Source organism: Panthera tigris, chromosome B2 (assembly GCF_018350195.1).
Source record: "Panthera tigris isolate Pti1 chromosome B2, P.tigris_Pti1_mat1.1, whole genome shotgun sequence".
In the NCBI taxonomy this organism is placed as follows: domain Eukaryota; kingdom Metazoa; phylum Chordata; class Mammalia; order Carnivora; family Felidae; genus Panthera; species Panthera tigris.
In genome coordinates, this window is record NC_056664.1 from 40,336,793 (window position 1) to 40,361,199 (window position 24,407).

The 24,407-nt window shown below is 44.8% G+C and overlaps 1 protein-coding gene across 12 annotated transcripts in view; it reads right to left on the reverse strand.

Annotated features, from left to right (window-relative positions):
- Positions 1-24,407, reverse strand: part of TRERF1 (transcriptional regulating factor 1) — a 226,213-nt gene that overhangs the window by 110,553 nt on the left and 91,253 nt on the right. For 11 of the 12 annotated variants that reach the window (XM_042986360.1, XM_042986358.1, XM_042986356.1 and 8 more), the window contains one exon: positions 11,828-11,911. The exons of the other annotated variant lie outside the window; for it this stretch is intronic. The gene's annotated coding sequence lies outside the window, so the exon portion shown is untranslated. The remainder of the gene's footprint in view (positions 1-11,827; positions 11,912-24,407) is intronic. 12 annotated transcript variants of the gene reach the window in all.

Below are 24,407 nucleotides of genomic sequence, written 5' to 3' on the forward strand. Positions count from 1 at the left end.
TAAAGGCACTAAAGCACAATAGTGCCCACAATATAAAAAAGCAGAATACAAAACAATATAGATAGCATAATTTCTTGTTTAAAAGTGTGGGTGTATAAGAACATATATTGTAAATGCATAAGGAGAGCATAGAAGGATTCTTTCTTATAAAAATGTTATAGTAGTTATCTTCAAGGGGTGGGATTATGGGTGACTTTCATTTTCTTCTTTATATTTTTCTATATTTTTTACATTTTCAGCTGTGAGCATGTATTACCCTTATTTATGTTTTATTATGAAAAATTCTAAGCATATATACAAATGTGGCAAGAATATATGTACCCACTGCTGGGCCTCAATTATCATACATGGCTGACCTTGTTTCATCTATATCCCACTAGGGCTCCTGTCCCTGGATTATTTTAACATAAACCCTGGATATATCATTGATCCATAAATACCCCAAAAACATCTGGACCTTTTATATTATATATATGAGTTTATATATACCTTATATATATATGACCTTATATATGAGTTTATATAAGGTCATATATATATAACCTTATATATGACCTCATGACCTTATATATGAGTTTAATATACTCAAACTCTCCACTGGACTGTTTTAAAGTATTTGATACTTCATTTGCTCACAAACACTATAGTATGTATTTTTAAAATATAACCATAAATAATAATATCACACCTAAAAATTAACAATAATTTCTCAATATCAAATATCCAATTAGTGTCCCAATTTTCCTAATGGGTCTCATAAATGCCTTTTCACAGTTGGGTTGTTTAAATCAGGGTCCAAACAAGATTTACACTGGAATTTGGCTGATATGTCCCTTGAGTCTTTTAAAATTTATTCCATAGTGCTACCCCTCCTTTTCCATGCCATTTTATTTATGAGCAGCGTATGGGTCATATGTTCCAAGAACTTCCTGAATGCATCCTCATGGTGTCTTCTAACATGTTCCTCTATCCCCTGTATTTTCTTTCAACTGCAAATTAGTTCTAGTGTCCGCTCAGCTACTGGTTCCATTACATTTTTGTAAGAATATTTCAAATCACTGTATTATTTTTATAACCAGACAAAATAATAAGCTAAAAAAATGTTTTTAAGGGAACCCAAAGAAATGCCAGCCTTTTTAAATTCATCCCTTGCAGCAATTCAATAAACTCAGTATACAAAAGATGTTTTCAGAACACAGGTTAGGTCAAGGCTTTCTCACACAAGAAAGATGCTCAGTGACTATTCGTGGACATATTTTTCCATCTTCCTTTTACATTTTAAATCCACCTCCCCTTCTGCGTCATTGGTGAGGTCTATTACTCTCTGGACAACGGCAATCCCTCCACTGGAAGCTTAAGTCATCCTATAATTGCAGAAGTATTCTTCAATTTTCCTTTGTTTAAAAAAATGTAACATATGCACAGACAGGCATACCTCAGAGATACTGTGGGTTCAGTTCCAGACCACTGATATAAAGTGAATATGGCAGTAAAGCGTTTCAAGTGAATTTTTGGTTTCTCAGTGCATATAAAATTTATGTTTATACTGTACTATAGTCCATTAAATGTTCAATAGCATTATGTCTAAAAAAACAACTTCATTTAAAATATTTGATTGTTAAAAAATGCAAACCATCATCTGAGCTTTCAGTGAAATCATAATCTTTCTGCTGGTGGAGGGACCTGACTCCACTTGATGGCTGCCGACTGATCAGGGTGGCTACGGCAGCTTCTCAAAATAAGACAACAATGATGTTTGCTACATCATCTAACTCTTCCTTTCACAAATAATTTCTCTGTAGCATGTGATACTGTTTGATAGCATGTTACCCACAACAGAACTTCTTTCAAAACTGGAGTCAGTCCTCTCACACCCTGCCACTGCTTTATCGACAAACTTTATGTAATATTCTAAATCCTTCGTTGTCATTTCAACAATCTTCACAGCATCTTCACCAGGTGTAGATTCCATCTCAAGAAACCACTTTCTTTGCTCATCCACAGGAAGCAACTCCTCATCTATTAAAGCTTGATCATGAGATTGCAGCAATTCAGTCCCATCTTCAGGCTCCAATTGTAACATCAAAGAACACCGATCACAGGTCGCCATCACAAATATAAGCAAACAGTCATGAAAATGTCTGAAATATTGTGAGAATTACCAAAATGTGACACAGAGACACAAACTAAGCAGATGCTGTTGGAAAAATGACACCGATAGACTTGCTCAACACAGGGTTGCCACAAAACTCTGCAAAGCACAATAAAACAAGGCATGCCTGTTTTATTTGAAATGAGAGAAAAATTTGAAATGAGAGAAAAAGAAAGAATAAGCCACCCATAATGTCACTCCTCTAACACAGTCACTGTTACCTATATACTTTCTTACCATCTTTTTTTAGGGACACATATTTTGTACATAATTGTAATCAGTGAATATGGGTTTTGATACTCCTTTGTGAAATTAACACACTTAATGTATTTGACATTAAAAATATTTGTTGCTTATGTTAAGGTATAAAAAAGACAATAATATATATATATGTGTGTGTGTATACATATGTGTGTATATATGTGTGTATATATACACACTTATGCATATATACATATGTACGTACACACAAATGTGTATATATATATATATATATATATATATATATATATATATATACACACACACGTGTCCATAGTTCAGCTTGAGAAAGAGACTTTACCATCCCCTGGGTAGCCCTCAGGGGCTCTTTCCTCATTCTCTTCTCTCCTCCCACGACTAGCCTGAATTTTTGTCTATGATCGCTTGTTCTTCTAGGGTTTGCACATGCATGTGGACGTCTAAACTTTTTTAAGTTTATTCATTTATTATTTCTGAGAGAGAGAGAGCACAAGCTGGGGAAGGGCAAAGAGAGACAGGGAGACACAGAATCTGAAGTAGGCGCCACAGTCTGAGCTGTCAGCACAGAGCCTGACACAGAGCTCCAGTTCATGAACCACCAGATCATGACCCGAGCTGAAGAGGGATGCTTAACCGACTGAGCCACCAAGGCACCCCATGCATGTGGATATCTAAACACTATATCATTAGCTCTGTATGTATCTGAACTTTATGTAATTGGGATCACACTGCAACTTGCTTTTCTACTTAACAGCTATGTTCCTGAGATCCTTCCCTGTTGTCGCACACAGCTATGGTTCATTCAATTTAATTGCATAGTTATATAGTTGTATTCCATAGTGAAACTACACCACAATTTATTGGCAATTTCTATACATAAAATTATATTGTAAATATCATGTCACATTGCTGCATATCTTCAAAATAATTTTTAATTATACTAGAGTATTACGCTGATAGAGGAACTATCTTATTTGACAGTTATTCAACAGTTGGACACTGTGTGTGTGTGTGTGTGTGTGTGTGTGTGTGTGTGCACGCACGCACGCGTGCGCGCGCATGTGGCTACTTTGTAAATAATGCTTCAGGGAGCATCTTTGTTTAATGTTTATTAAATGTTTATTTGTTTATTAAATGTTGTGTATTATTTCCCTCATGGATGGAATGTGGGAAGATGGTCCACAGAAGTGGTATTACTGTGGAAGATGGTCTACAGAAGTGGATCAAAATGTATGAATAAATAATATGGCTCTTTAATACACTGAATATCGCAATACCTCCAGAACTAGGGATTACCATTAAAAATGCATTCTTTGGAAGGGTGCCTGGCTGGCTTAGTTGGGGAGCATCTGACTTTGGCTCAGGTCATGATCTGAGTGGTTCATGAATTCTGTGTCTCCCTCTCTCTCTGTCCCTCCCCTGCTCATGCTGTCTCTCTCTCTCTCTCTCTCTCTCAAAATAAATAAACATTAATTTTTTAATGTATTCTTCAAATAATATGTTAAAATAGTATTTTGCTGCTGTTTCAATCTACATATCTCTTATTACAAAATTGAACATTTTCCATATATGTGTATGGTGCTATATGTAGTTATCTATTCAAGTGTCCAACCAAGGTTTTAGGGGTTTTTTTTTTATTAGTTTTTTTTATTTGTTTGAGCACGTCACAAAATAAAGATACAAATTCTGTCATATGAATGCAAATCTTTCCCTATTGTTACCCCACTGGTTTTTTACATGAAGAAATCTTTGATTTTTTTCTGTAGTTTGATGGACTGTTCTTTTCATTTTTGAGTGTTTTTCTTTTGTTTCTAAAGCAATATTCAATTCTATAGATTTCCCTATGCCTCTACATTTTGCACTTAATTGTTTAATCAATATGCAATTCATTGTGGTGAAGTTAGAATGATTTTTTCCAAATTGCTAACTATGCATCAAAATTATTTATTGAATAATTCTTCCTTCCCCCCCTGATCTGTGATGACTTCTTTATGATTTATCGAATTATTTATGTGAGGGTCTGCTTTTGAACTATCCTAGTTCACTCACCTACTTCCTCTTTTTATGTCAATACCATGGTGTTTTAATTACAAAGGTACACTTTAATATCTAGTATTGCTATATATTGTAATATCCAATAGATCTAACTCCCTTCTCCTCGAGCCATTTCCAAGATTCCCCATGAGGTTCTCATCTACATATTTTTCCATATAGACTGATAACCATCTTGTGAAATTTTAAAAATCCTGATGGGACTTTGAGAGGAATGGCATCAGACTCATGAACTAATTTCAGAAATATCTAAATCCTTAATTGTAATCTCACCACCTAGAAGTAGGGTTTTAACTTAATCTCTTTAAGCCTCCTTGATCTACAACTAAGCAATCTGTAATGATAATTTTATCCTTTTCTTTACAATATTTATTCTCTAAAGTTAATGTTACCATTTTCATAACTTTCTGCACTGGCTTTTTGTTTTGATCTCAGCCATATCCAATAATGCCTTTATTGTGGCCCCGATAAGTATAATGACAGTAGGCTGTATGAACTCAATCTTCCTTATTATACGAAGGAATGGTCATCTTATATACTCGTTTCTAAGTGGTTTGTAAAAATTAGAAGTTGAACTGACTGAATGTACTTCTGGAATTAATGAGATCATTGCATATTTTTACTTAAATAATTTATGTGAAGCAAATGAAAAATATATATATATATGAAGCCATTCCTGCATTCCATAACCTTCTTGGGTATAGTGGAACATTCATATATCTATTGTCGAAATCTACTCACTAGAATTTCATCTAAAATTTTTACATTCCTATGAGAGACTGGTAGAGAGCCTCCCTTTGGGGGCTTGCCAGATTTGTTATCAGGGTCATGTTTGCTTGAAAAAAGAATCTGGAAGTGTTCCATCTTTTTTCTAAATCCTGGAACAGTTTATATAACACAGAAATTATCTGTTCCTTGAAAGTTTAAATAATTTTCAAAGGCCTTTTTGTATTTTAAAATCTTCCACCTGGCCCAGGTATGTGTGTGTGTGTGTGTGTGTGTATGTGTGTGTGTGCGTGTGTGCGTGTGCGCCCATGTGGACATTACCATATTTATATTTTTATACATTTAAAATGACACTGTAAAATATTGATCTCTAAAGGAATAAGGAACAGTTGCATTATAATTTACTGCCTTCCTTTCCCCCATGAAAGGGAGTGAATGCCCAAGAGGATAAAGCGCTAAGAAATAAGCCATGTTCCCAGGTTCTTGTTCTAAGAGCCTCCCTTTTAGAGGCCCATAAGGGAGGCTATAGATGGTGGTCAGGGAATATTGAATGCGGAACCATCCACAATTCATTGAGGCTGAGCAAGTTTGGCATCCACACCTTTTAACACTGACATCTGGACCTAGGAAACCTAAGATCTGAAAAGAAAAGGAGATCATCAGTCTGCCACAGGTCACCTTGAAGTGTGTGGTAAAGGTCTTCCGATTTTGTAGTCCAGCAAGCCACCAGTAGGACACTGTACTTCTTACAGAGCAACAAAAGTTTGTAATTCTAAGGCTTTCTCTACTGACTGCAGGGCTCCTGGATCAACGACCCTCCAAACACTTCACGGGAACCACAAATAACGATTCAGAATTGTTAGGGACTGAAAGTCTGTGTCCCACCCCCCATCCCCCAACCCAAATTCATATGTTGAAACCCTAGCCCCCAATCTGATAGTATTAGGAGATGGGGCCTTTGGGAACCAACTATATTAAGAAGACTCACAAGGCTGGAGCCCCATGATGGGATTAGTGTCCTTATAAGAAGAAGAGACACCAGAGCTTCCTTTTTTTGCAAGGACACAAAGAAGATGTCACATGAGCACACATCAAGATGGCGGCCGCCTACAAACTATCCTAAGAGCTCTCAGAATGAAACCTGCCTTGCCAACCCCTTGATCTTTAGACTTCCCCTTCAGAACTGTGAGAAATAAATTTCTATTTTAAGCCACCCAGTCTGTGGTATTTTGTTATGGCAGCCCAAGTTGACCAAAGCAAGGGGGCTGTGGTAATGTCTGTCCGAAAGAACACGGAGCCATAACTAGGCACACTGAATAGCGTGCTGTGGAGAGAGATACACCTGAGGAGAAACAAGTAGTAAGGAGTCTGAATGAAGATGGAGGGTCTCCTAGAACAGGCGAGGACTGTGCTGTATGAGCATCTGTGAGAATACAACCAGGACTCAAACAGTGACACCATGCCCAAGAACAAGGATGTGAACAGGGCAGTAACTGCATATGTGGTATGTTGGCCAATGGTCTGCTTTTTCTTGAGAAAGACACATCTCAGTTCGTGTCCTTGTTCATAGGGGATCCGTGAAGTGTTAGAGGTCAATGAAGCGTTGGGATTAGGTCGCCTTTTGTCAGTCAAGGTGATGAGTGTTAGAATAGCCCGGCAGGAAGGCACGGACCTCAAAACCCTCTTCGGAGCTAGGATTCCATAATTCCACTCAGGATTTCGCACAAGCGTGCAAGCGGTTTTTTCTCCCCCCTCAACAATGACAGAGAAATTGCTTTCACACCAGTCATGGCCTCACACAGAAGCTTAATCCCTGGCTGGAAGGCAAAACATGCTTGTGGCAAAGCCAAGCAGGCATGTGAAGTGAAGCAGAATGAGGAATGTTTTATGACTGTTTGGGATGCCAAGGGTGGCTGGGTATATGTTGGGTTTTTTTTTTTAAGGACTCCAAAAGACATCTTAACTCATACTGTTTTGGCAGCTACAAGATGCAACAGTTACTACAAGTCCTAACACCAGTGACTGATTTCTCACAAGCACCCTTTCCTTTCTGGAGCTTTAAATTCTCTCTCTCTCTCTCTCTCTCTCTCTCTCTCTCTCTCTCTCTCTCTCTGTGTGTGTGTGTGTGTGTGTGTGTGTGCGCGCTTTCCCACACATAGAGGCACATACCACACAACTGGAGGCCAAGTCCAACCGAACAGATTTATCATTTTTAGGGTGAAACTGTGGAAAAAGAAAAACTGTTGACATACCTTTTAATCTGAACTATGTAGGTCTTGCAAGACTTTCTTTCTACTGGCAGAAAATCAAACTAACAATTCTAAGTTAATGACGAGAGTAAACTGTTCCTTCTTTATAAAATGAATTGGACTCATCAAGCCTTGCGTTCAAGTGAATTTCTCCGGCTCCTTTAAGTCAAATAAAGATATGGCTTAAGAGAATTCCTAGGCTCTAAGAGAGTCTTTAAAAAGTAGGATTTGCCCCCCTATACTTGCACATGAAGTAAATACTCTCCATCTCCCCAATTCTTGTTACCCACAGATCACAATGAAGGATCCAACTGCGTGAGGTAGTTTTTACAGGCAATGTCAGGAAAAAATACTCCTTTTCTTAAATGAAACTCTTTTATGAAATTCTATGCTAACAGATGTTAGGTTTTTTAAAACATCCCTCCACTAAGGAAGGCAAAGCAAGATAAGAAGCTGGTAGCTCTAGGCTAATCCCTTCCAATTTTTTTGATAGTTCTTCATCCAAGTCATCTACATATGGGAACGACTTGTCTGGACCAAGTAATTTAGGGTCAATCATCTAATTATCACTGGTTCCCATCTAGTTATCACAATGGTGACCAGCTCCAGGGTCAGCAAACGACCTACAGAAAATTTAAGACTGATCTTTGTCAATATGCAAGGGCGAGAGTATGAATTTTTCTCAGGTCTATAAGTTCCTGGTTGTTCTGGAAATTTTTCTTCTATCTGCAGACCCCTCACTGTACCCTATTCACCCTGCATTATCAGGTTATCTCTTCCTGGTTTTGAAACATAGGTGATAAAGCTTGAGGGTACTCATGGGAGCACAGGATCAACCTGTGCTCTCCCACCGCTAATCTGGGAACCCCCGAACCAAGACAGGTGGCTCTGCTGAGATTCTGAGAGGTCAGCTTTATGGCACTAAAAGCTTTAGAGAACAATTCACAGCATTTTGTCAGCTAGACTTCAACTGAAATAAATGCCCAAGACCAGATTCTTGCTTCTACAGCATCTCACTTGATTCAGGTGATCCTAAAATCCATCCACTCAGAAAACCCCAAATGGTGTGGTTGGTTTGGGAAGCCAAAGCTGAAGAGGGTCACTTGCCCCTTCCGGAGCCTCCAAACTGAGAACAAAGGCAAGAAAATCAGTTGGGATAGATCATGACAGGCCTTCAACTATGTTTTTTAGATGTTTATTTATTTATTTTGAGAGACAGAGAGAGTGAGAGCAGGGGAGAGGCAGAGAGAGAGGGAGAGAGTGAATCCCAAGCAGGTTCCTTGCTGTTAGCACAGAGCCCGATATGGGGCCCAGTCTCAAGAATCATGAGATCAAGACCTGAGCCGAAATCAAGAGTCAGACACTCGACCAACTGAGCCACCCAGGTGCTCCAGGCCTTCAACTACTTATAAAACTTTTCAACTAAGAATATATTAATAAGTTACTGCAAAATAAAAATTCCCTCACTTCCAGGGATTATACCTACATTTAACTTAACTGTATGCTACTAAAATTTTCTTTTTTTTAGATTTTCCCCGAACTGAATTCTAAAATAAAAACCATTCCAGTGGAAAAAAATCCATAAACACTAAATTTTTTAGCACCTTTATTTACCTCATCTCTAACTGAACTAATCAGTGGCAAACAATAAATTTGTAGTGAAGAGAGTTAATTTCCTAGACTAAATGCACACATAAACACATAAATGTGACAATATTTGGAGATATATGAAGCAAATAAAGATAACATTTATTGGGCCAGCCACTGGGACACTGGGCATTTTACTTGGATTATCTCAGTTAATCCTTACAACGGACCTATAAAGTAGGTGCTATTCTACTCCCATTTTATAGATAAGGTTTAAATGAGGAACTTCATTAATGTAATTTAATCTCCACTAACCCAGAATTTGAGTTCAGCGTTTACTCTGGCTATAAAAAGGTTGAATAAGCATATGAGAAATTAAACAGAATAGTAGAAGGCACGATCAATCTACTAGAAGGTCCTATGTTTTAAGACGTAGTGAGAAGCAGATGCTAATTGCAAGCCTGTCTGGGAACTGTTTGGGAAGATTCTGTCTGAAACTATGCTATGGTAAGATATTTTAAAATGCAGACTTTCACTAGTTAAAAACAGGTTTTGTCTCACTGTTACTTCCAACAATGGGTCTAGATCAGTGGAATTTCTATAGATTTCTATGCATGATACAGTATAGTGGATGTCAGCTCCCACTTTCCTGGTACCCATCTCCTCCCCCCCCCCACCCCACCCCCACCCTCACCCCCGGCTCTGTCTCTTCCTCTTCCTGCCAGTCCTGGTGCTTTAGGGAAAGCTGACACACTCCTCCAGTAGAGGGATAGACCAACCAGAAAAACCTCCCATCCCTGCCAATCAACAGAGGGCACTGGGATTGGCTGAGGAATAAGCACATGGTTCAATTTGGGCCAATGAAATGCCAGGGTTGGTTTCCTGGGGATGGAATTCTGGAAAAGACACTTTCTCAATCTTCTAAGGACTTTCTTTACCAGAAGGAATGCTTCTTTCCTCCTGACCAGAGGGATGCAACTATGAGCTCAGGAACTCCTGCAGCCATTCTGCCTCCCTGAGGAAAGCCAGCCTGAGGATGAACTGACATCACGGAAGAGTGACAGAGAGATGGAAAGAAATAATGGTTGACATCATGCTGAGCTGCTAGTTCACATCCACAATACAGCCCACCCCATCCCTAACTTTGCAAGTACATGAGCTGATTAGTTAATTCCCTGTGCTGTGGGAGCACTTTTGAGTTAGGTTTTATGACAGTCACAACCCCAAAGAATCCCAACTGACACGTGAGAAAAAAACAAACACTAATTCACACCTTTCTCCTGCAAGTACCTGGATTTTGCTTTACACTGTTTCATAACTGTTTCAAGTGGTTTTGTGTTGGTTTTCTCCTAAAAATGTCACAGGCTTCCCAGAAACACTTTCATGAATTCATGCGTGGCCTTGGGCAAGTCACTTGACTTTCCTGGGTCTTTTCAACTAAAAAAGGGTGAAGTTTGATTAGAGGATTTCTGTTGCTCCTTCCAGCCCTCACAGTCCAACAGATCTATGTGGCTGACCTAATAATGCAACGTTTCACTCACTCCACCAAACAAAACCCCTCTTTGGATGGAGACATCCTCTGCAATACAACCTAAGCAACCTGTATCTCTTGCTTGGTCAGATATTTCCCTTTCGCACCTCTACATTCACCCTTCTCCACTCAGCTCTGCTTCCCCAGAGGATCTGATCTCTTTGGACAGCATCGGTATGGCTCCCCGCCTTCTAGCTTCTGGCTGAGTGTGCCTAACGGGAGGCATCATCAGGAGACGGGAGAACTGACAAGTGAGTTCAGTGAGGAGATTTATTCCCCTGGCTCTTCCCCAGCAGAGTTGCTGAAGGTTGACTGCACCCTTCTACCAGAGATAACCTTTCCATGTAGCTTCTCTTTCCAGTTCTAATAACCAGTCCTTCCCTCTTTCTTTCAGGACTAGGTATGGTAACAGCTCCCTGACGTCACTAGCCCTGGGATGCTTCCACATCCTGTGCTCGGTTCTCTTAACCCTGCCTACGCCACTATAAACAGCCCCTTCAGGAAAAGCTCTTAGATTACTCCATTTGAGTGAGCCATCTGTTTCTTACTGGAACCCCAAGACACAATGGCTTAAAAATTAAATCAAAATCAAGCACAACAAAAGAGAAACAGAAGCAATCAGCTTTGAGTCCCACATAAGAGAGATGAAAAGTGTGGCGCGTGCCAAGAAAAACAACCTGCACATATCACATTAGACACCCGCCACCCTCCTTCCCCGCCGTCACCGAGAATTTGTGGAAAATAGCCATCTCTTGCTATGCCGGGGTTTAAACATACAGAAAAAAAATCTGTTTATACACAAATTTATTGACCCTTCAGACGCCGTCTGCGTGGGACCTGGCAGAAGAATCACGGCTATGCGCCCATTTTCTAGAGGGACAAACTGAGCTTGGAAGAGAACGGGGGGTCAGAAATCTGCCTCTGGCAGGCCCTGTGGGGGTTCTCAGCGCAGCCTTCTGTACTGCAGCTCTCCAGAGATGTCTAATTCCCCCTGAACGCAGATAGAGCTACCATCCATGAGGGTCCTTTGGCTCCTCTGCTATTCACAACAACTGCAAAAGTCAAGAGAGACACGGCACGGTGCCCTCAGCCCCATTCCAAGGGATGCTGAATTCCAGCGCGTGAATCCATAATCGCCAACCATTTCCCAGAGAGACCTTTTCCAGAAATCTAGGGTTGTCCAGGCCCACAGCAGCCCCCCTCCCCTTCGCAAGGCATTTTCCACACCGCAGATAGCAAAGAAACACTTTTAGGACTCCTTCATCACAAAGCATTTCAGAGCAGCTATACCTGTTGCAGGACTGGGAGGCTTAATCTTTCAGGGTCGTCCTGCTCCCATGTCTTCCTCCTTCAGCATCCCTCCAGAGCCGGGGCCTGTGGGAAGGACCCAAAAAGCACATTCAGGATATTTGCCCTCAACATGAGAAAGATCCTATCGATCAGGAGAGACCAGAGAGGCAGTCCAGGATGGAGCCCTGAAGAATCCAACAGTTGATAGGCCTGCCCTGGAGGAGGGCCCTGCAAAAGCTGCTGAGGAGGGTCCCCAAGGGAGAGGAGAATTTAGGAAAGAAAGACCCCCAACTCCCTTGTAGTTACTGAGGCCTGCAACCCAGGAGTCACGGCGACTCCTCTCTTTCCTTCACACTCCGCATCCAATCCACCAGCAAATGATGGCAACGTGATTCTTCAAAATATCTCCAGACTCGCCACTTTCTCACCACCTCCATGGCTACCACGTTGGTCCAAGCCAGCGGCTTCTCTTGTTGGGCTATTGCGATAACTTCCTAACTGGTCTCCCTACTTCCGCCCTTGCCTTTCCATAATCCATCTATTCTGTGGGTTGAATTGTGCCATGGGTTGGATTGCGTGTCCCCCACATTCCTAGGTTGAAGTCCTAACCCCAGTACCTCAGATGAGGGCTTTTTGTAGAAATGGGGTCACTGCAGATGTAATTAGCTGTGAAGAGGTGGTCATCCTGGAGTAGGGTGGGTCTCTCATCCAGTCTTGACTGGTATCCTTACAAAAAGGGGAAATTAGGACACAGGCCCTCACACAGGGAGAACGCCGATGTGTGAGAGGGTTGCTGTTCTGCTGTCACAAGCCCAGAAACTACCAGAAGGTGAGAAAGGGGCCTGGAACAGATCCTTCCCTAGTATCTTCAGAGGGAACGAGGCCCTGCTAACACCCTGATCTCAGACTTCTGGCCTCCAGAACTGTGACAAAATATACTTCTGTGACTTTAGCCACCCAGTTTGTGGTACTTTGTCATGGCAGCCTTAGCAAACTAATACACCATGGTCCCATGGCAGCCTCAGTGATCATTTAAAAATCACTGTTCTTGGGGCGCCTGGGTGGCACTTAACCTAAGCGCCGACTCTTGATTTCAGCTCAGGTCATGACCTCATGGTTCACGAGATGGACCCCCACGCTGGGCTCTGTGCTGACAGTGCAGCCTCTGCTTGGGATTCTCTCCCCCTCTCTCTCTCTGCCCCTCCCCCATGCTCATGCCCATGCTCTTTCTCAAAATGAATCAACAACAACAACAACAAATCACTCTTCTGCTCAAAACACTCCTATAGTGTTTCATTTCTCTCAAAATAGAAGGCAAAGTCCTTGAAATGACCTTTAAGGCCCACATGACCTGGCCTGGCCTCTTCCTTGACGTTTTCTTCTCCTACCCTGCCTTTCTTCAATCTTCTCCAGCCAGGATGCCCTCCTCAAACATCCCCAAGCAGGCCCCTCCCTCAAAGCCTTTACACTTGCTCTTCCCTCTGCCTGGAACATTCTTCTCCCAGGCGTCCTTTACTTTCTTCAGGCTCCTGTGACAATGTCACTTTCTCAGTGAGACTCTCCCCTATAACCCCAGCACCCATCCTATGCCCCTCCCCGGTTGTATTTTTCTTCGTAGCATTTATCAGCACCTGACATTTGTTTGTATTTTTACCTTCCTCCCTCACACCAGTCTGTAAACTCCTTGAAAGCAGGGGCATGGTATTATGGTTTGTCCCGGATACTGGTACCTAGTAGGTACTCCAGAAATAATTGTTGAGAGATTTATTTATGGAATGAAAAAAGCCAAGAGAGGTGCAGAAAGGGGGAAGTTGTCCAATGTCAAAAGTAGCGAAGAGTCCAGAAAGATAAGGAGTGGAGCGTCCGCTTGGTGTGGTAATATGGAGGCCACAGGTGAGCTGACAGAGGGCAATTCCTGTGGGAGGCAGAAGTCCTCTGCAGCAAATCCAATCAGGTCCCTCCCTTGTGCCAGGCACACCTCCCATAGGCAGAAACCAGCCCGAGTGGGCTGTGTCAACTAAGAAGCAAAACCTGAGGGCAGATTCTTTCCAGACATCTGTCTGTGAGGGGAGGAGAAAAGGGAATGAGAACTAGAGACGGTGAAGGTTTGAGGTTCGGCTTGAACCAGGTTCCTTAAGGGGGTGAGGTCCCAGGAGTGACAGGAGAGGCGGGGGATTCGTGTACAGGAAGAAGGTTCTCTCTGGCCGGGAGGAGGGATGCGTCCATCTCTGAGTGGAAGGAAATCAGGTTGGATGAGCCCCAATGTCAGTACCCACAAGGGAGCGAAGACAGGAACCTGAGGGCTCAAAGCTGAGCTGCTAGAACCTGTCAATGAATAAATGAAGCCAGGCTGTCTCCTGAATGAATATGGGCAGACAGGAGCTTGATAGGGGATGCGGTGTGAAACGCCTCACCGAGAGGAGTCGTGTAGGTGTAGGGGTGGCCCTAAAACCGGAAGCCTCCTTAAATTTTGTGCCCTCAGTGCTTCACCGGCCTCACCCAGCGGTGACAGCGGTCAGAGAGAGAGAGCCTACTGCTGGCCAGCAACACAGAGGGCCCAGCGGAAACCAGAAGCCTTGGTTTCAGAGACCCAGTCCTCAGGGCTGTGGGGTTCTGGAGAGGCCCTCGGCAGCCTGGGTTAAGAGTCTTCCCCAAACCGAATCCGGAGGCCCAAACAGCTCCGTCCACCTCTGCCAATGCTGCGTGACTGTCCCAGGCTCCCAGAGTCAGCCCCTGGAGAGCCCTCCGAGCCCTCACCCTGCACTCCCGATTCCTCCCTCTTAGTCACACATCGAGTCTCGTACACCACAAGAGGATTCCTACTCTGCCCGGGCACCCACAGCTGCGTGCTGGGTGCGACACAAGTTAAACCCTCACACGACAGTCCTGTGAAGTGGTTTTAGCTTCCATGCATAGTCGATGAAACTGAGATTCAAGAAATTCAGTAACCTGCTCGACGAGGTCACATGGGCAGCAAGGGGCAGAGCCGGGGTTTGAAATCTTCCATGTCTCCGTCTTCCTTTCTGTATTCACGTCACCACCCTCGTCCCAGCCCTCAGAGTTTCACTCCTAGAATTCAACAGGATCCATGCGTTCTTACCTCCCGGCAGTCCCCATTTACAGGGCACCGAGCCAGAGGAGTCTTCCCACAGCACTGTTTTTACCTAACCCCGTCCGGTTCAGTTGGCCTCGGAAGCTCCTGATAACAGGAAAATTTCAAACTCGACAGCCAGTCCTTGGGACCCTTCATGAAGGATGCACATCAGCTTCTTTTTTTTTTTTTTTTTTTTTTAATAGAGGAGAGAGAGCAAGAGAGCGCGCGCACCTGCGCGAGTCGGGGAGGGGCGGAGAGTGAAAGAATCCCAAGCAGGCTCCACACTGTCAGCGCACAGCCCAACGTGGGGTTCGATTCCACAAACCTTGAGATCGTGACCCGAGCTGAAATCAAGAGTCAGACACCCAACCGACTGGGCCACCCAGGCGCCCCCCATATTAGCTTCTTCAATCTTGTTTCCCACATGCACCGCCTGCTCCACCTCCTCCGGTGTTCCCCTCCCCCTGCAGCTCCACCCCTCTGACCCCCTGCTCTTGGCCCTCTCATGCAGCCCACTGAGCCACACCACCCCAGCCTCATAGCTCTCTGGCTCCTCTGAGATTTACCTTCCATGCATCTACCTCCCATGTACATTGCATTTACCTTCCATGTACACTGCAAACCCCGTGAGGGTGACTAGTATTCGTGTTGAAAATACTTAGAATTCCCCACTGCTCAACACAGGGTCTCTTGAATGGCAAACGTGACTTGATCTACAGAACAATTCTCATGTAGCTCAGATGATATACTTGTAGGAGTTTTTCAGAAAATACAGAACTGGGATGGGTCAGGGAAGGGACACAAGGCCATCTTGAAGTATCCGGAAGCATACTTCTGGTTCCTCCACAGGAGCACCTGGAGTCTGGCATCCTATAAGAGCTATCCCAGTGAGAAGGAGGGTGCTAGATAGATTTAGCTCCCCGTCCTCTTCCTGCTCCTACATATTCAAGGTCTTGGTATCCTTCCTTCGCTACCCCTTCACATGCTCCCATAGACATAGATGTCCTGTCTTCTTCCTTGTTAAAGCGAAGAGCTTGAGATGTGAGAAATCCAGCTCAACAGGGTTCGTGGTGATGAGCAGAATGGTCAGTCCTGGATGCCCAGAAGTAGGAAAAAGGATACTCCATTTCTGGGGAATTGGGAGTTGGCCTTAACCTACTTCAGTCATTAGTCAGGGACCACACAGTAATTCTGGGGTTCGTGAGGCCACAGGAGGAGGATGAGTGGGGAAGATGAAAGTCAGTAAAGGCCATCAAATCACACCCCATACCTGAATAAAAAGGTCTGGGAGAACACTATAGGGGTCAAGGTGATGCCGTCTGTGAAGAGGCCCGATAAGAAATCCGAGTCTCCTGAAACCAGCGGAACTGAAGGCACAGTATGGTCCTCATGACATAGTTGAAATAAAGAGCTCTGCAGTCAGCCCTGGGATCCAGTCCTGACCTTGTCACCCAGTGGCTGTCCAATCTTAGGCTCGTCACTCAACCTCTCTGAGCCTGTTTCTGCAGGAGCTAATGTGAAGCCTAAATAAAACAAATGTATAAAACCATCTAGCACAGTGCCTGGCTTTATATAAGGGGCCCAATAAATGCTGCCCCCCTCCCTCCTTCCAGCCTTCAAATCTCAGAACTCTCAAACCTGTATAATGAGAACAAGTACAGAAGCTACAGGGCACTTCTCAGAGAGAAGGTTTGCAAAGAAAGATGGCCAAAGTCAGCAAAGGGAAGGAGAACAAAAGGGCCACCCCATGGCCTCTAAGAGAGAAGGCACTGGACCTCTGTGAACACCCGGGTTTCAAAACACAACAAAGCTTCGGGCCTCACACCGGACCCAAACAGGAAGTTTGTGACAAACTTAGCAAATACGCAGGCACAACTGCGGGAGGTTGTACACCACTCAGAAAAGATGAAAACCAGCACCTCTCGGGGGTCAGGGTGGATTAAAAGGAGCGTGCCTGCCCCCAGCGTTCCAAATGCACAAAACTCTTCCTGGGCCTCAGGGAGCACCCTGCCTTGTGCTCCTCCTCACCACAAGCACGTGGGCCAAATCACACGAGCTGCTCTGGTTTTCCAAAGGCAGGGTCTGTCAACTCCTCCCCACCCTCTGTCCTTCCTGTACCTCCTTAGGCATCAAGGACAGCAGTGAACACCCCCCCCCCCACCCCGAACAGCAACCAGGGGCCTGGGTGACTTAGGTGTGTGGGATCACTTCTCAGCTGGGAGAACTCAGCACAGAAAGAGGAAGTGATGTGTGGAGATGTCTGGCCAATGTGTGTTTCACCAGCCCCCCCCCCCCCCCGCTCCACAATGGGGTCACCAGGCTGCCATTTTTTCCTCCCTCTGAAATGCTGCCTGGCACTAACATTTTCATGTTACTTGCACTGTTCACGCTGGCATGGGCACCGTAACTTCAAATCATGTTAAGTGGAGACAAACGGCGACACACCTAATGTCCATCATCTGTGTCCCATCTCCCCCAGAGTGAAAACTAGGAGATCTCCTCCCCTCTGTGCACACTCTCTCAGCACCTGCGGATTGAGCCTTGAGACCGGACCATACGGTTGCTAAGCGTGCTTGATGAATGAATAAACCACGTCAATATGATTTCTACGACCTTATCCCCTACTGGGTGGTGTCGCTCTTCATGATGCACCTTCAGCAGACAGGTCCCTGGTTCCTGCCCCCCCGGGTGAAAGGCCCAAGTGCAAGCTCAGTCCCCTGTCAGCCTCACTGCCCACCCACTGCCTCCTTGGCACCCTCCAGCCGTGTTTTCCCCACCTCCCCAAGTTAGGTTCCTTTAAAAAAAAATGACTCATTTAGGAAGAGACAAAACTAAAAACTTCTATGGTAAAGATAAAACAGCACCCAATCTCTTTAAACATCCCCTACTCCATGTAGAATTTAGATCTGATAAAGACTCCCCCAACTGGACCTCTTATTTTGGAACTTACGGTACCTATGATTCTTCTAGCAGAAGACATTTCCGGTAATGTCTCCTCTCTGAACCTTTCAGGGTCTTCTTTTAAATGGAGGTGGACTCAGGCCTCCAGTCAGTAGCTTCTTCAAAATGAGAGAATGAGAAATTAAAGTCCGGGCTCTCAACTCCCGGAGCAAAAATTAATTATTTGATGTTTCATTCTGTTTAGGATTCTGACTAACGACAGAGGACGCTGGCCTTATATCATTGGCCAACTGAGAATTAAGGGGAGTTTTTCATCAAAAGTAAAACTTCTTGGTCTGTAACAAGTTTATAACATTTTGTGCACTGTATTTGAAAGGAACAAAATTATGTAATACAACACGCAGAATTGTAATGTTTTCGGGCTAAAATGAGCAATTAGGAGAAACCTGACCTAGGGGTTCTGAACATTGGCTTGCATTAAAAAACATTCCCAGGCCTCATCCCCAGAGATTCGTCGGACACCTCTGGGCTGGAGTGGGGATCCGGCATTGGGTATTTTTTTTTAAGTTTCCTAGTGATTTTAATGTGCATCCAGGATTAAGAACCGTGGATCTGTTGTAGTTAGGAAAATGGAGATCTCAGCAAATTAAGGCACGGTCCAAGACTGCATAGCCAGAGACAAAACCAGAACCCAAATCTGACATGTAGGGACTCCCCATCCAGTTCTGCAGTCTCAACTCAGATTCTTAGCATTCAGAGATTTGTTTGAAACTTCTCTCTCTCTCTCTCTCTCTCTCTCTTTTAGTTTGGGGCACTAACAGAGAGTTACCAACTTCTGGTTTTGTCAAGCAAGGGTATTTTTATAAATATCTACCAATTACTGTCACTGCTTCCAGACAGGTCTCTTCCTCATTTGCATACCTGCTGCTGGCCCTACCTCAATCCTCGTCCAGGAGGTAAGATTTAATAGTATCTGGCCCCTGCCCACAGTCTCCCACACCTCTACTCACCCGGCTCCTCACAACATCCAGGTGACAAACCCAAACAAAAGCCAGGCTTCAAAAATTCGCCATCTCCTCCTTTCCCTAACTCCACAATATCTTTTTTTTGTTTTGAGTTTATTTATTTTGAGAGAGAGCGTGCGTGTGCAGGTGGGGAGGGGCAAGAGAGAGAGGGAAGAAAGAATCCCAAGCAGGCTCCGTGCTTTCAGGGCACAGCCCAATGCTGGGCTCAATCCCACAAACTGTGAGATCATGACCTGAGGCGAAATCAAGAGTCGGATGCTTAATGGACTGAGCCCCCCAGGCGCTCCTCCACAGTATCTGTTTCTGAAAGCCCCTTCACTGACTGCAAACTACTTCCCAGTCTCTCCAAACCCACCCTTCACCTTCCTCCAGACTGACATGTGACAAGTGATATTTGCACAACTTACAACAACCAGTATTTCCAGGTTGTTGTTCCATGCACGTTATCCCTTCTACATTTTTCCCTCATCAAGGATATACTGGAAACTTTTAAAGAGGACCACCTCTGAGGAATAGGATCAGGGGTAACGGGAGGGCAGGGGGCGTTCTCTTTATACTCTTTCCGTTTTAATTTGGGGCAAGCATTTTTTTAATGGGACAAAACAAATCTCTCCCCCTCTCTTTCTCTCTTTCTCACACGAGCGCGGGCACATGCACGCACACACGCACGCACACACGCACACACACACACACACACACAAAAGAGGTTACAAAATATATCTACAAACACCGTCTAAATAGTTTGCTTCCACTCTGTAAATACAGAAAATCACCTGGGAAGTCTCCATCCCCAAGTTCTAAATGTAAATGATACCTAGGCGGCAGGATTATGGGTGACATTAATTTCACTTCCCTTTCTTCTTTGCTTATCTTTATTATGTTCTGTTTACATTATAAGGGAATAATGAAAGGTTAAAACCTGGACCTAAAGCATTATCTGATCTCTGAAACCTACATAGCCTTGAGAAGCAAAGGTGCCAGAGCAGGGCCAGTCTGGTGATACGTATCAAGAAATCTCCTTTTTGTAAAACGAAAGAGGTCTCTCTGGGACCGAGTCTACCACTGCAACTGACCCCGAGCCACGCCCAAGCCCCGCCAGTCCCCAGGAATAGGGGCAGAAGAGGTGCCTTAGCCCAGCTGTCAAGCCCCTTCTGGGACCTGTCTGGCCGCCTCAGCTTCATCTCGCCCTTCTCCCTGAGTTTGAGCCACATGGATCAGCGGTCTCTCCTGAGGGTCTCTTCTGGTCCCTGTCTCTAAGTTTCTATCGAGGCTGTGCCACCCATCCTTACTTGTTTTCTTCCTGAGTGTCTGCCAAGGCAAGCAGCCAGGCCTGCTCCAAGGAGCAATCAAACCCACAACTTGTAGATCGGGAGTCTAGAAACTCTTAAGATGGAGTATACTCTACGGAATTCTCCACACACAGTCCCCACTGCTCCCTACTGTCTAACGAGGCAGTGAAGAGGGGTGAGAGAGTCTTCCAGGCAGCAAGAACCATGAGCTTAAACATCTGGAGGCCGGAGGATGTGTGATGTGCTCAGAGGAGAAGGGGCATTTGGGATGTCTGGGGCATCTCCTAGCACATCCAAGACCCAGCAGAGAGAAAAATCTGGAGAAACTTGACACCAAAATGTAGCAAAGAAAGGCCCAAGCAAAGAGTTTTCATCCTTCTGCTTGCCCACAATTCACTCTACCCTTCCAGTGTTTAGTTGGGTCTAGGCCAACAGGAGTGGGTGGAAAAAACAGGAATAGAGAAAAAAGAAATGAGATTAAGCAACACCACAGGGAGGAAGGCTGAGGTCCTTCCAGTGAAACATCGAATCTTCCTAAGTGGTTCTGGGCAATTCCTGAGGCGTGTGGGGAACATGGCTGGTGTTTAAGCCTCTCCTGAGGCCCTGAAGGTGAAGGATATTTGCCAACTCTTCAAACTTCCAGGACCCTCAAGGGACATTTTTTTTTTTCAATATATGAAATTTTTGTCAAATTCGTTTCCATACAACACCCAGTGCTCATCAAGGGACATTTTTTAAGAACGTTGAGACTTCAAGACTGCTCAAACACCAACTGGCCAATGCTCCACCCAGAAGCCTCTATGGCCTATGTGAGGCCTTTTGGGAAATACTCGTGGAGGCCCCAGGACTGGCACCACCTCCTATCCTGTAAGAAGGAAGCCTTCAACAATTTTGGTCCCTCAAATGTCCACCTCCACTGGGCTTGAGTCTTGACTAATGGTACACTCAACTGTCCAGAGAGAAATACCACTCTGCAGAAGTGTTGTGCTGTTTTAGGTAGGGGTACATGCCCGTCTTCTCTCCCTCAAACACTCAACTGGACTGTAAGCTCCTACTGGACTCTGCTCTAGCTTATTTCCTTTCCTTTCAAAAAGTCCTCCCTGTTGGCTTCCAGTGGGCATTTACCAACTAAGTAGAAAAGCAATCCTCAGATCCATCAGTTCTAACCATGTGGATCCTCTCCCAGGGCCACAGCCATCCCTGGGCTCCATGACGGCTCCCTCTGAAGACATCCTTTCAGGCTCTGGAGTGGTAATGGCTTGCTTCTTCCCCACGTCCCCATTCTCTGCAATTGGTCCATGGACACTAGACCATCACTGTTGTTTCCTTTAACCCTATAGCTCTTCAGATAAATACATTATTAAAGTCTCTTCAATTCAACCTGTTGAGTGAGTGAAGGGTCCAAAAAAAGACTCAGGACCTAAGATCTGTATCAACGAAAATTGGAGTCTTCTTAGAGATTGAGGAGAGGTACACACTCAAAACAGCCGGATAATCCCTTGAAGGAATGGTGGAGAGTTATCTGCCACTGACTGCCGAATGAGAGGCGTGGGGGCCCGCACCGGTTGGAGAAGGTCTCATGGAGGAAGTGAGATTGGAAGTGGGTCCTGACAATGGGTTCAACTGGGTCAAGTGGGGAGGAAGTAGGAAGACCATCCCAGGCAGTGAGGCCAGCACACATGTGGCACTGACCACAGGGTGGGTAGGGCCCCACTGCAGAGGGATGAGACGATGAGGCAGTGAGGGGTCACAAGTATGCATTCGGGAGTCAGACAGAATTGTTCAGAGCCCAATTCTGCCTCTCGTTAGTTACGCAACTGGACAACCTACTGGCTCTCCCAGCCCTCTGTACTTTACGAGTAGCATGGTGGAGACGAGGATAATAACAGTATCTGCCTGCTGGGGTTATTGCAAAGATTTAATGAGGATGCACATAAATGCTTAGGATGCTCAGGGCCTGCCATCAATGAATATTATCTGTTTTTCTTGCTGTTATCAAAACCACCCAATGCCCATCCTGCTGATGTAGACAGGGACTTTCTTCTTTAGAACAGCCATGATTCTAGGAAGAAGTAGACACTAGCTGACTGGTCACATGCTGAATAACCTAAGAAATGTAAGAGCCAGCTGAGCATTAGAATGCCCAGGCAGCCAGGGGTGGGTATTCTGAACCTGACACAAACACACTGTTCTCTGCTCTTATTGGACCACCGACTGCATCAACTGGGCTCCCCAGGCTTCCAGATGGATTTGGCTGAAGGGAAAGCATTTCCCTCTTCCTTCCACCGCACCACAGCGCGGCAGTGGTTGTATCCCTACGGCATCACAGCTATTGTTGGGGGCCCCTGCTCCCCAACTCTAGAGCTCCCTCTTCCCAGCCTAAGGGAGGTAACAGTTTCCCTCTCTCGCCAGCCCTCAGGTGCCTCTTATACTCTGGCTTGCCTAACTCTGACTACACTTCTCTAAATACTCATCATTAAAGTCTCTCCAGCTAAATGCTTTGCAGGTGCTAGCCATCTCATGCTGGGTCCCTAACCAACAGAGCCAGGGCCTCTGTCCATCATCAGATGCACGGGGCTTTTGTACAGCCCTGTCTTATGCTCACTCCCCTCCTCCCCACAGAGGCAGAATGTAAGGGCAGTGTTTAGGACGTAAGCAGGTGCATTTTACCCATGAGCAATCATATGGGAATTTAACGTCCCTAGGGATCTAGGTAAAACCCAAGAGGCTCAAGGAAAAGCAACTCTCGCAGGCCAGGCAGGATATATTCAAAGGCCTCGTGCCCCACCAATTCCATCACACAATAGAGCTCCAACAAAGTGACAGAATCTAGATCAGTGCATGGGGCGCCTGAGTGGCTTAGTCGGTGGAGCATCCAACCCTTGATTTCAGCTCAGGTCATGCTCAGAGCATTTATTAAGTGCTTACTGTGTCCAAACACTGTGTTAGGCATTGAAGAACCAAAGTTGATTAAAATAATGATCTCGGAATTCAAGAGCCACAAAAATAGGAAGAAAAAGCGCTTAATGCTGTCTAAAGGGGATTCTTAAAAAGCTAAAGCTTGAGTTACACTGGGTGTTGAAGGATGGGGCTGTGACAGTGGGGACAGAGGGGAAGGCAGCAGGGCATGAGAGAGGGACAGGGGAGGAGGCGCAGCCCTGAGCAAGGATGAGCAGGACTGAATTGATGGGGACAGGAGCAGAAGAGGTAGGCTAGGGGTTTGTCTCACATTGGGGCTACCTGATTCAAGAACGAAGCACGTTAACACAGCAGAAATGAGACCTGACTGGAAAGATGCCCCCCACCCCAGCAGTCCTCCGCAGTCAAACTGCCCCCACCACCCCTCCCCCACCCCCGCCATCCCCTAGCTGGGAAAAGAATAAAGGAAGCTGGCGAGGCCTGCTTGTCCTGAAGGGATGCTTCTCAGCCTGATACCCACTGCCAGCCTGGCCCTGCCTTTTGGGGGTCCCCCGCTGGGTGGGCAGAAAGGGCACCTAGCCACCCCCTGGACCCCATGTAAACTAACAACCTTCCATACTCACTTGCTCTTACTTGGAATTCTAAAATTGAACGTTCATTTGTCTCACCTAAAAGTTTTCTCCCTTTATAAGCAAATATGCAAATGCCTTGGATGAAGCTAAGTCTTAGTAGCCGAGTAGCCTCTTAGCATGAAAGCTTCCAGAAGATCGTTCCTGGAAAACAGGCTTTTGCATGAGGGATGCTCAAGAGATTATCTGTGACTGAAGGTGAGGCAAGAAGAAGGCGGAGGGGCTCCTGGAAGGAGAGAAGGCCCACCTTGCCCTGAACCAACAACACCCACCAAGTGCAGAGGGTAGAGAGTTAAAGTCTAAGCCTTCCAAAGACTTTTATTTTCACCTTTTTAAAAACTGAGATGAAATTGGTGAACCGTAAAATTTACTCTTTAAACTGAACAGTTCAGTGGCCTTTTAGCATATTCACAAGGTTGTACAACCATCACCACTAACTTCAGGATATTTTCATCACCCCCCCAAAAAACCCCATACCCACTAGCAGTCACTCCCCATTTCCCTCTTCCCCGGGCAACCGCTTTCTGTTTCTATGGACTCGCCCATACTGGACATTTCATATAAATGGAACCATAAAATATGTGGTCTTTTGTGTCCAGCCTCTTTGACTTAACATCATGTTTTCATCATGTTACATCCAAGTTGTAGCACACAGCAGCCCTTTATTCCTGTTTGTGGCTAAATAATACTCCACCATAGAGATATACCACGCTTTGTTTTGTC